Source organism: Leiobunum rupestre, chromosome 9 (assembly GCF_980474605.1).
Source record: "Leiobunum rupestre chromosome 9, qqLeiRupe1.1.hap1, whole genome shotgun sequence".
Taxonomy (NCBI): Eukaryota; Metazoa; Arthropoda; class Arachnida; order Opiliones; family Sclerosomatidae; genus Leiobunum; species Leiobunum rupestre.
This window is the reverse complement of record NC_143392.1, coordinates 22,327,317-22,341,250: the sequence shown is the minus strand read 5'-3', so window position 1 is coordinate 22,341,250 and position 13,934 is coordinate 22,327,317.

The following is a 13,934-nucleotide window of genomic DNA, read 5'->3' as shown; positions in this document are numbered from 1 at the left end:
TATAACATTTTAGGTTTGTTAATTTTTAATGTATTTTATTTTAACGCAGTGATGAGTTACCATATTATGAGCCCATTGGGTAATTTTATTTGCCCACGTTGAGTTAGAACTGTTGCCGTATTTCTGTGGGTCTGTGTCGAATTTCCGGTTTTCACCATTTTTGACCAAAACTGTAGTTTTTTCAATCTAACAGTTAGTTTACTTTAAAATTATATTTCCTCAATCGCAAGCCCTACTTTATCTCATAAGAATTATGAAATATTTCGCCAGAAACGATTATTTTTCGGTCGGTATTTATATAGGGTGTTTATCGGGGGCGTTTTTAAAGGTGTGTGATTGTACGACGAATTAAAAACTGTCACAGTTCCTACTAAAAATATGGCTTCAAAAAGTAATAAGAGCTTTCCAAGAAAATTTTACTAATTTAAATCTACTCAAGGCAGACCTGGATACTTAATATGCAAAGAATTGACCGTTTTATTGTAAAATCAAATGAATTGAAACTTAGGTTAAAAAGTCCAAATGCTTAAAAAATTCTAGCTGTTATCAAGATAATTTACATATATATCATATATGTATATTATATATGAAATATTCTAATAATTTAATTAAAATTTGCCCGAATAAAAATATTACTAATTTCATTTGAAAATGTTTTAATTATTTTGACTGAAACTGTTCTATAGGCTATTCAGTTTAATTAATTTAGTATATTTTGTCTCATTTAGTTAAGTAATGTAACTTCAATTTTCTAAAAAAACCAGACCAGTGGCAGTGGTAAATTGGCAAAAAGTGGCAAACAGTTGCTAATAAGTTAAATATAATTAGTTTTATTTTATTAATGCCATTTTAATTTTTTAATAAATTTCATTTTGAATATTACTTGGTTTGCACTTATAAACGTTTGTATTAATATTTTCTAAAACACAAAACAGACAAATCAGAATCTGACCATCCAGGTTGTAAAAATAAATGGCCACTTTTGGCTTAAATTAGCTACTAAATTCACTTTTTTCCAGGCAGAAATTTCCCACTATTGGAAACCTGGATCTTACCACTTTGGAACATTGTATAACTTGCTTTGTCAAATTAATCTAACTAGGTTAATGTAGTTTAATAATTTCGCATATTTTTTACATATGAAATTCCCTTTTAAAAAATTCAAAATTCAAAATAATAAATTAGGAAATTTTGAATTAAATTAACCGTCGGCGAAAAAAAAAAAAAGAATTTCTCCTTGGGCCCGGGTTGCGTTTTGTTTCTTAAGTTCCCGCTAATGGCGCTATGCAGGATACCGACAAGGGACGAATTAGGCATACAATAAGAGCGATTAGCATTCGCAAATAATCAAGCCCCAACGTCGGATCATAATAGGAATTCTTAATACGATTTCTCGCCTCACCCCCTTCTCGCGTACCAAGAATGTGTTTGGGTAATAGCGGAGAATTACGTATCCGCAAACCGGCAGCTATAGCTTCAGTTTTTATGATACCCCGAATATAGGCTCCGCCTTCGTAGAGAGAGAGCCCGCGGTCGTACCGGAGTGTCTTCCCCCTTTCTGGCAGTAAGGGGGGAAATATACAGCGAGCAAAGGCGGAGGGGCGTGGCTTCCCTTCCGGGGGATCACGAGGCGACTTGATATTCTCGGTGAATACGAATGCATACTCGGGGATACTTAATGAGGGCCTCAATAACAAAAAACGGCGAAGTTGATTAGTGGCGAGAGGCATTGTCATTTAATGGATTCATTAGTTTTAATTATCAAAGCTAAATACACTGTGGGAGTAATTATAATTGTCTTTTTGACGCTTTCGAAGCGTCGGTTGGGTCAATAATATGCCTAATTATACTCCCAATAAAACTTGTCCTATTAATATTCGACTGCGAAATACGTTTTAAATAATATCCAGTTTAAAAAAGAAAACAGTCCGTCTGGAAGGGTCTTTTACTCTCCGTAAAAGAAATATATTTGGCAACTATGAATCGTACGATATATTTGCGAAGAGAAGTAGCCTATCGTTATTGGCGTTCGTTTAAAAATAACAAAATGAACTATAGGAAAAAATCATTTACAATTATTATAAATCTCGCTAATGAAGTCTATTTAAATTGGATATTATTATAATTAAGATTTATTAACAACCATCCATTTTTTTCGGATTTCCAAGACGTTACGTTAATTATTTTAATTGGGTTGAGTATACTTTGTTTGGGTTTTTGGGGTTTGTCGGTTTGCTAAGTATGACGACGAAAATGAACCAAAATTATATATTTTTTTTAAATTTCTGATCAACTTATTTATATATTATATATCAAGAGCCATTTATGTCGATTTAAATATTGAGAAAACCTCTTCATTCGTTTTAGCCAATCAAAAGCCTATTATACGAAAAATAAAATTCTAAAAAGTTTAAATTAGATATTTATGTTACAAGTAAATCATACAAATTTACTTCAAATTCTACTTAAATGATACTATTTTCATAGATATTTACTTCCGATTCTATTTAAAGGATACTATTATAATAAATATTTACTTTTGATTCTACTTAAAGGATACTATTTTCATAGATATTTACTTCAAATTCTACTTAAATGATACTATTATCATAGATATTTACTTTTGATTCTTCTTAAAGGATACTATTATCATAGATATTTACTTCAAATTCTACTTAAATGATACTATTTTCATAGATATTTACTTTTGATTCTACTTAAATGATACTATTATCATAGATATTTACTTTTGTTTCTACTTAAATGATACTATTTTCATAGATATTTACTTCCTATTCTATACGTAAAGGATACTATTATCATAGATATTTACTTCCGATTCTATACGTAAAGGATACTATTATCATAGATATTTACTTCCGATTCTATACGCAAAGGATACTATTATCATAGATATTTACTTCCGATTCTATACGTAAAGGATACTATTATCATAGATATTTACTTCCGATTCTATACGCAAAGGATACTATTATCATAGATATTTACTTCCGATTCATACGTAAAGGATACTATTATCATAGATATTTACTTTTGATTCTACTTCAAGGATACTATTTTCATAAATATTTACTTCTGAATCTATTTTAGGCATACTTCTGATTTTATTCTACTTATCGTGTTGGAATATAATATACTTATGGCTCTACTTCACACGATCTAGTTCAAATGAGGTCCACCGGTGGTGCTGGCGTGCTAAGGAAAAGCTTTCGCGTCAATATTAAGCTTGTGCAGATTCCCATAAATTGAGTTTGGAAGTACATCCGAAAAATAGCGCTGACGTCATCGATAAATATATAAATCGTCTTTATTTTCTACTGCTAATGCAACAAAACACATTCTTTAAATATACATTAATAATCGCTTCAATAAATCCCGCTCTATTTTCTTTCCTCGCCTACGCGCATGCGCGAGTCACGAATTAAATAGTCACGTGTCTATGTTAGTTTTATTTGTAAGGCTAAAGGATAGAGCGCATGCGCATTTTTTTCTATCAGGAGGCGCGTGTCTAATTGAACGAGCCCTTCCATCTTGGATTCATAATAGTAGTTCCTAAATGGATATATCATTTAAAAAAATCTGACCAGCAAATGGATTTTGCGACAGCAGCGCTGCTTCGGCGAAGTTAACCGAGAATTTCCGAAACTACCGTAACACGTAGCCTTCTACAAGGCAGAACCCGTAACAAACACTTAGCAAATGCACACGGAACGATAGAGTGATATATCCAGATAGGAACTACTATTATTTATCCAAGCTTCCATATTGAAATATTAAGCAACCCGCGCTTTAAAATATCACGCTTTTAGAAGCATGTCCTGGCTCTCTGTATTACTACTTCTAGACAAATCGCTGAACCGGTTTTATTTAAGCGTCTATTGTATACATAAAATTTCATTTTCTACTGCTAATGCTAAAAAAGTCGTCGTATTCTTAAAACTACATTAATTACGCTATACACAGTTAGATGGCGTGAGTGTTACATTCATCTATATCCCCCCTCTACCCAAACAAAAACAGCGAACACCTTTAAAAGAAAGCAAATCGGAAACACCTTTTGAATTAAAATGGTAAACATGTCATCTCATAAAGCTTGATACGCAAAATAAACACTAAGAAAAAAAAATTGTGAGTTAAACAAGTAAACCCCCCCAGTCTGAATTCCCCCCCACTCTACGATATATCACTTTTTGTCGGTTGTTCTGTCAGTCTCCACCTTAAAGTGTAAATAGGACCTGATTACTTGGATGTGTGGTGTCTATTTTCCAAACCTATATAATGGACGAGACAAGAACCGAAAAAAAAACCAGATAGATTTTATATAAAAGCAAAAGGCGGGATAGGGGGGGGGATAAACTGCGTAGTGTGTAATTACGTACTGTTCTCGCCCAAAGTGTGGGCACAGAATACGGTTTGATCGAATAGCCCTAGTTATATTACAGTCGCGATGATTTTAAATGGGAGTAGACGCTGCTATTTCTTAATAGAGACTTTACCACTCTAATGCTGTAATTGTAAGTACGCGGTGAGCGGGCCGAAACGGCATCCGGGCCATTATGAAGAGAAGGAAGCTTCAAAAAGCGACCGCTAGATGCCGCTATCGGAAAATTACAGATAAAAACCCTTAGCAGGTGTTACGTTGGAGATTTCTTGGCGCCTCTAGTTAGTTGTAAGGGCGAGAAACGTTTTCATTTTTTTTCCGCGTCTTTCCGCCGTAACCGCGGCATCGCGCCCGCGAGCGACTGTTTTTCATTATTATTGGCCAGTTAAAAAGTCAAATTGCGTATACGAAGCGACGGTGGAGGTAAAATTAGCAAAGTTTTCAAAAACAAGATCATTCGTGAAGTGTTAATGGCAGTCGCGACTAAATACTGATCGCTAACAAACGGCATGACACGTAGCGACCTTGGAAAAATTTTAATTTATTCCGCTAAAATAAAAAAAAATACACGAGATAATATTTAAATTATATCTTATTTGTGGTGTAAGGAATCTGTTTAAAAAATAACGCGTCACAAATCATAAGGTTCCTAAGCATGTCGAAAAATTCCGAGATTTGTCGCATTAACTGCGAACGAAAATTATTCAGATATTTAACAAAACCTTGATACTTCTGTAAAATATGTCAATTGATATTAATAAATGATGTTTAGTATTAAAAGTATCGTTTAGTTTTGTTCAATCGAAATAAAGAGCAAGAAATTTAGATTTAAATATTTGCAGCTAAGCCTAGGTCATAAGAAGCTTATGTTTTTCAAAATTGGCCCAACAAAAGCATTCGTATAAAAACAGCAACTTATAAGGAGTGAACTTAATTAAAAAATTATCTACTAACAAGCGCTTTTGGAAACGTAATTAGCGCCAATCATTCGTAGCTCCTGTAAACCTGGTGGAAAAAATGTGAAATTCGTTGATCCACTTGAATTTAAAATTGTGTTGCACATTTTTTTGCCGAAATGTAATTAGCTCGTGTTAATAATTGGCATTAAACGGTTTTTTTAACCTTATACCAGTCACGGAATGGTACTAAAATTAGCGAATACGTAGATTAGTCCATTATGAAAAGGGATAATAAAGCTAAACCCTAAACAAATTTAAAGAAATTTAAAAACTTACTAAAAGCTCGTACCGATATGGACTAATCTACTTATTCGCTAATTTTATCATCCTTTACAATGCAGTCCATAGGTGGTTCCTTTTCACTTAACATTGCGTATATACTAATCTCCACCACTCTCCCCCTATTCGGCTTTCCGTTGCTACGCAACTCGTTTTGAAATTTTTAATATTTAGGCTTAGTTTCTCTTTTCGGTGTTATAGTCGCGAGCCAGATTTCCCGCACGGTACTGACGAGTCCCAAATAGGACGAAACCGGTCTACCGTTGGAATTTCTGGCTATTTTATTTAATTTAATATAGTTTTTCACTCGAAGATCTATTTGGTCCGAGTTTCGCGTCTTTTTGTTTGTTCGAAGACCAATCGGTACGAGCTATTAGTAAGTTTTTAAATTTCTTCAAATTTGTTTAGGGTTTAGCTATATTATCCCTTTTAATTATGGACTATTCTACTTTTTCGCGTATTTTATCATCCTTCGCACAGTCCATTATTTATTATCCCTTTTCATATTGGACTAATCTACTTATTCGCTAATTTTATCATCCTTTACAATGCAGTCTATAGGTGGTTCCTTTTAACTTAACATCGCGGAATGGTACTGCCTGGGGTGCAAGCAGAGGGTGCAAGGGTGTTGAGTAGGCCCTTCAAACAGGCATTCTCCGATGTTCGATCAAAGAATTCAATTTTGGACACTAGGGGCGCTGTCGATTGGCTTTTATAGGGAAAAGTCTGCAACCGACCAAAAAGATGATCTAAAATATTTGTATATTAATCAAAAAGGAGAGCTACATCACAATTTAATTTCAGTAAATATTTAAAACATTGTTAATATAGTTTTGAAAAATTATGTTTTCGATCGTTTCACTGCACCAAAAGTTTAAATATTTCAATTGAAGAGATACTGAACTAGCCAATCAAAAGTGTTTCGACGGATATAACATTGCCTTGGTATTTTTGGGCTACACCAGGATACACGAAATAGAGATAAGTGATTGGACAATGCTATACTACAACAATGGTAAAACGTTCATAGAACGTTTATGCTTACTATTTCATCGACGTGTAGCCTACTATATTAAAGAAAACTATTAGCTAATCTTCTTAAAGATTAGTTGTTTTAAAGGCTTTGAAAAACTATCGTAACCATTTTCAATAGCATGTTTCAAATGAACATCGGTTACCTGTATTTTTAGTAAAATATTGTGTTGTCGAAATTCATAATTTAAAAATAACAAAATAAAGCCTATTTCGGTATATTTTTCTAATTTCAGGAGTGGGAGTTAAAAATTAGTATTTTTGGTATCAAGGCATTGACGCCCGCCAAAAAAATGTGAACGCCCCCGAGTTTTGGCGACTGGTTACGGGCCTGATACTCCAGCCATCCTCATGCAAAATAATAATCAGCTAGGCTAAATGGCTAATACCCAAGGCACCACCCTAGGCTTAAGTCATCGAGCTACTTTTAAAGCCTTTAATTCAGGTGGCCGGGTTACAATGCGTAGGAGGGTGGTGGAAAGCCACGCGAGCCAACAGCTCCCTACACTAACTATTACCGTTAACCTCATCAAGTTTTTATGCAAGGGGAAACCGAAGATCTCGAGGGAAAACCCCTTAAACCAGTGGGGAGAGAACGCGTTCCTACTAGCTTAATGGCCAATAAGATTCAAAGATTATACTAAAGCATTCACTTACCGACACCCACTAATACTACTCCCATTCCCGTAAACCGATTAACCGTAAACAAAAATATTTTTTTTATATTTCCAGTTTAAAATACACTAAAGAATTTCAAACTTCTAAAAACACCTCAAAGATTTATAAACTTAATCTTCTTTCAACACGGACGTAACTAACCCCGCATTAACCTACCATAAATTTGAACTTACCTCCCACCCTTACGAAAAGAACGCGGTAACCCCGCGAACATTGATCGTATCTATAGAATGGCGCTATCATAGCAACATTTTACATGTAGACTTGACAACGGCGTGAAAGTCAGCGGGATTTTTGCTGGAAAAAGAGGATGGGACGAGTAACGTTGAAGTCCGGCGAAGTTGATGGAAGTACAGAAAGGAGAGCCGCGAGTTTTGACGTTGACAGGACAGACAGGGAGATGAATATTTCATGGGTGGCTTGATATACCGCGAACAAAATGAATATAAGCGAGCTCATCATCGGAGAATACAGATCCCCGTGACACCGATATTACCCTCGCCTCTTCCCTCCACCGCCGGCGCATTAACAAAGAGAAGAACGGAGTCGGTTGGGGTCAAGCTTTCGGGCCTAATCGAATGAGTATCCGTCCATCGCGGCCGGGACGCTGATGAGGCGTCACGAGCGTGAAGTTTCTGCCCATTTTAGCCACTATCTCTCGACCACCGCGGTCGAGAGCCTAGCCGAGCTTAAATCCACAAAATAGAACGGATAATTACAGAGCGCCATCCGAAGATTTTCTAAAACAACCTTCAACTTTTCACCGAAAGTATTTGTTATTTTTTAAGCATTATAACGCCATCACCTCTGACGTAGGCGGTTCCTCCCAGCGTTGCCCAGCAAAGGCTCGCGTCTCGGTTAATTGAATTCATACGGAACCTATAATTGTTTCAAAAGGGAAGAGCCTTTCCAAATAATCGACTTATTTGGGTTTTAAAAACTGACCAAGGCCCTAATTAATTTTATAAAGGCTTACAAGTAACTACCATTTACTGCTAAAGGCTGCAAAATTGTTATTTTCGTTTCGGTGTCAATATGAATAGTGATAAAATTAGCTATTTTCCTTTAAAGGTCCACAAAGTCGTTTAAAAACGTCGGTACGTATTCAAGGTAGCTCCTCCCCTTCACGTGACTCCACCCACAACATTCAAACGAGTCTCTGGTCCTGGTCCTTCAATAAAAATTCCCTACCCTACACGGCGGAAGACGCAAAAACCAACAGAATAATTAACAGTTATGCACAATAACGCATTCCAAATTTGAAACCTTTACAGAACGCACTAGGCGTAATAACGCATTCCAAATTTGAAACCTTTACAGAACGCACTAGGCACAATAATGCCTTCCAAATTTGAAACCTTTACAGAACGCACTAGGCCAGCGGTTCCCAAAAGGTGTTCCGCGGAACCCTGGGGTTCCGTAAAAGGGTCACAGGGGTTCCGCCAGAATTCGCAGCACGGCCATCTTTGTTTGTGTCAAGAGTTTAAGATGAGTAAAAAAAATGAGTTGGGGTTCCGCCAGAATTAGGTGGATAATTTAGGGTTCCATAGCAAAAACGAATTGGGAACCGCTGCACTAGGCACAATAATGCATTCCAAATTTGAAACCTTTACAGAACGCACTACGCACAATAACGCATTCCAAATTTGAAACCTTTACAGAACGCACTAGGCGTAATAACGCATTCCAATTTTGAAACCTTTACAGAACACACTAGGCGTAATAACGCATTCCAAATTTGAAACCTTTACAGAACGCACTAGGCACAATAACGCATTCCAAATTTGAAACCTTTACAGAACGCACTAGGCACAATAACGCATTCCAAATTTGAAACCTTTACAGAACGCACTAGGCACAATAATGCATTCCAAATTTGAAACCTTTACAGAACGCACTAGGCACAATAACGCATTCCAAATTTGAAACCTTTACAGAACGCACTAGGCACAATAATGCATTCCAAATTTGAAACCTTTACAGAACGCACTAGGCACAATAATGCCTTCCAAATTTGAAACATTTACAGAACGCACTAGGCACAATAACGCATTCCAAATTTGAAACCTTTACAGAACGCACTAGGCACAATAATGCATTCCAAATTTGAAACCTTTACAGAACGCACTAGGCACAATAACGCATTCCAAATTTGAAACCTTTACAGAACGCACTAGGCACAATAACGCATTCCAAATTTGAAACCTTTACAGAACGCACTAGGCACAATAACGCATTCCAAATTTGAAACCTTTACAGAACGCACTAGGCACAATAACGCATTCCAAATTTGAAACCTTTACAGAACGCACTAGGCACAATAATGCATTCCAAATTTGAAACCTTTACAGAACGCACTAGGCACAATAACGCATTCCAAATTTGAAACCTTTACAGAACGCACTAGGCACAATAACGCATTCCAAATTTGAAACCTTTACAGAACGCACTAGGCACAATAACGCATTCCAAATTTGAAACCTTTACAGAACGCACTAGGCACAATAATGCATTCCAAATTTGAAACCTTTACAGAACGCACTAGGCACAATAATGCCTTCCAAATTTGAAACATTTACAGAACGCACTAGGCACAATAATGCATTCCAAATTTGAAACCTTTACAGAACGCACTAGGCGTAATAACGCATTCCAAATTTGAAACCTTTACAGAACGCACTAGGCGTAATAACGCATTCCAAATTTGAAACCTTTACAGAACGCACTAGGCACAATAATGCATTCCAAATTTGAAACCTTTACAGAACGCACTAGGCACAATAACGCATTCCAAATTTGAAACATTTACAGAACGCAAAATATACCCATTGCAAATATAATTGTAAGCCCGACTACTCCGCAATCTAAAAGGTGTCGCTGCGATTGTTATTAAGGTAATGACACACTGTTCCAACATTCAATTTGAGTCCGCTTTCAGCGTGTTGATGGTCGCGGTCTCGCCCATTAATCGTACCTCGACCAAAAATGATTGTTTAGTCACGCTTGACCGCGCATCCGAGCGACGATTGCGGGCAAGACCCGAGTAACCGTTACTCCCAACGAGGGCCGACAAACGAAATCGACAACCCTTCCTCGGAACATGGACACCGAAACAATATTCCCAACTACATAAATGATTGCAACTATAATAACGCGAGTGGGTGGAACAGTTTTCAATCTAGGAATACATTCCGGTAATTACAGCTTAGTCCCCACCCAGAATGTTTATAGATTGGCGTCGAAAAGGGAATTAATTATTCAAAACAAAGACACTCCCTTCTACAGCGCGGTGACACGGGAAGTTTACCAGCGACTGCGACGAGGTTAACGCGATTGAAAGGGTGAATTCGCCTCCACTGCGGGATGAGGGTGTACGATACCGCCGCCATCTAGCGTCGGAAATGGGAAACGTTCGAATGGCGGGGCAGTAAAAGCGACGCGGCGAAATAACCGCAAATGGCATGGCGGCGACGGCGGCGGTGGGAAAATCATTTCTATTAATTATTCAGCTTTTTCTCGGCGGGGCCCGACAGCAATGATTGAAACTCGTGAGAATGAGTTGGGTGCATGACAAGTGCCAAAAACCCCAGACGACAAGAGAGTCCAGATTCACTTACGAGAGGGCGGAGGGCGACCTCGCACGAAAACAATGAGTTCCGACGTATCACGCTACGATATTCATGTGGATGGTGGAATGCACCTTTTTCGGTGTGACTAACACGCCATCTACAATCAGAAAAGATAAATGCTAATTCTCCTTTTCTATGAAATTTAAAATAGTGACTGTTTTCGAAAACACCGTTGTAGAATAAATACCTGTGGCCTATTAGTGTCATGGCTACTTTTGAAAAGTTTGGCTATGTTTAGACAGATGGCGGTACGAAATTTTGAAAAGGTCGTCTGCCAAATATTTGATATTATCTAGGCTTTTAAAGCGTTGAGTTTTTCAATTCATTTTTTATTTGTTTAGCTACGAGCAACAAACACAGCACTGCCCACACAAGGAGAACACAACCCGCCAGAAGTGGTGCATTTTCTTGCATACAGTTTTCATTGGTTAGACACTTTAGCGCCTGCTGCCGCCGGAAGGGGAAAATTTGGAAATTGTCTTCCCCCCAGCGTAAAGGCTTGTCCAATGAAATTTGTACACAACCCTGCGTTAGCGTGTTCTCCTTGTGTTTGTTGCTCCTAGGTTTTAGAGATTAGAATTTCTTAGTTTTTCCGCAAATTATCGATTTTTTTGTATTTGTAATTTGGGGGTTTCTGTATTTGAAGGTAGTAGAGTTTAGTGCCCTCGATAATTCCTTCTCACCATTAACTCTATAACATTAATATTTAATGGCGTTCTAACTAAAACAGTATACGATTAAATTCACAAGTCACAATTTTTCAGACGGAGATGCTATAACATACTTAAAATTTAAATTACCTGACTTTTTTCGAGATTTTTCCATACCTTTTAAGGCCAAAATCGAACACATTTAACTTTATAACTTATTTCTTACAAAATCCCATCATCAAAATTTTCCGACTTTTCCAGGTCCCCCCTCCAGTTTCAAAATTCCCCGATTGTTACGGGACCCCAACCTCCATTTTCAAATTTCCCCGACTGTTCCGGGACCCCAAACCTCCATTTTCAAATTTCCCCGACTTTTCCGGAACCCCAACCTCCATTTTCATATTTCCCCGACTGTTCCGGGACCCCAAACCTCCATTTTCAAATTTCCCCGACTGTTCCGGGACCCCAAACCTCCATTTTCAAATTTCCCCGACTTTTCCGGAACCCCAACCTCCATTTTCAAATTTCCCCGACTGTTCCGGGACCCCAAACCTCCATTTTCAAATTTCCCCGACTGTTCCGGGACCACAAACCTCCATTTTCAAATTTCCCCGACTTTTCCGGAACCCCAACCTCCATTTTCAGATTTCCCCGACTTTTCCGGGATCACCCCCCCCCCCTTTATTTTCAGTTTACCCGAATTTTCCGGGACCACAACCCTACATTTTTAAAAATTCCCCCCACTTTCCTCCATTTTCAAAATTAAGAGTTCTCCGGCCCCCATTTTCAAAGTTTATCTGGCAGTAAAACAAGCGGACAGACAAAAAGTGGGAAGAGCGTAAGCCGCCCCGAAAACGCTTCCCGCCCGTAAAAATAATAAAAAGTGCGCGAGATAGCGGCGATGTATAATCCGGCTGGATCCCGTTAGCCCCTCCCTCGCGGCGAGCGGGCGCTCTCTCGGCATCACGCTCCGAAGGTTTCAACAGTCGCGCGGCTCGACTGCAAAAAGGCGAATCCAAATAAGCGACTATTAATAGTGTAACAAATTTGCCGCCACGCTCCGCTAAGCGCCCGGGCGATCCGTTTTTCCCATCACGCCCCCCCGGGACACCCTCCGAAGGGGTCCCGAACCCAAATGAATTTTGCGCCTTGTTACGTTACAGTTATGCTAATAGCGACAGTTTCTCTCGAAAATAGAGACAAAAATACATTAAGTAAGAGATAATTTGACCATAGAAATAACGAGTTTCTACATAATCACGGTTCGTACAAAATATGGAAGACGAATTTCACCGAGTGTCAAAGGTGATATTTATAGGCGCAAGAGCAGTGGCGGACTGGCCATAGAGTGAACCTGCCCGATGGCAGTTGGGCCCCATGGACCGTTCATGAAGTGGGCCCCCTTAAACATGATAGCGGTATGGTTGTTAAGGCTGGGGCCTTTTGTTTCCTGGCAACCAATAATATTAAACCCAGTCCGCCACTGCGCAAGACCATCTAAGAACACGCGGTTTAGACATTAAGTGCAAATTTTATCAACCTTCGTAAATTTCCTTGATTTAGAATATAGTTACTGACTTTCATCCGGAAAATCGAATTCCCTAATATTTACCTAGTGTTCTTTCTAACAATTTAATTTCCGGATATTTCCTATACGCAAGTTAATAGAGTGTTGTCGTCTGATACGATTTTGAAAACTTGTAACGTCACAGCTGTAGTGTTAATAGTTAATAGTTAATAGTGGCCGCCATGACAGTTACCGTTTTTTATCAATAGGCAAATTACAATGGTGACGTCGCAGGGTTTCAGACGAAAACACTCTATAGACGCTTAAGTAAAATCTGTTCAGCGATTCGCCTAGAAGTACAAAGAGGTACTTGTAAATATTTTTTAGTATTTCAATATACAGACGGGCTTGTTCAATTTCGCACGAGTCCTTCGAATGAAAAAAATAGTGCGCTATCAACTTTAGCCTTACAGTTAAAACGAACAAACACGTGACTTTGTTATTCAGTGATTCGCGCATGCGCGTATGGGAGGAAAGAAATGAGAGCGGTATTTATTGAAGCGCCTATTCGCGAACGAATCGAGTCTAGCTTCTCCGAGCTAGCACCTATGGTTTGCCATCTGCTACAGACAAATAAAAAAAACACAAAAGAACGTTTTTTCTTAAATAAACTCATCCAAATTTAAGCAAACGATGCAAAAAATATTTCGAAATGCAAGTATCATTATTTATTAAGTCAAATTTACGAATAACGGTGAGGAAAAACTAATAGCGTCTGCTTTAGCCGCTACCTTTCTA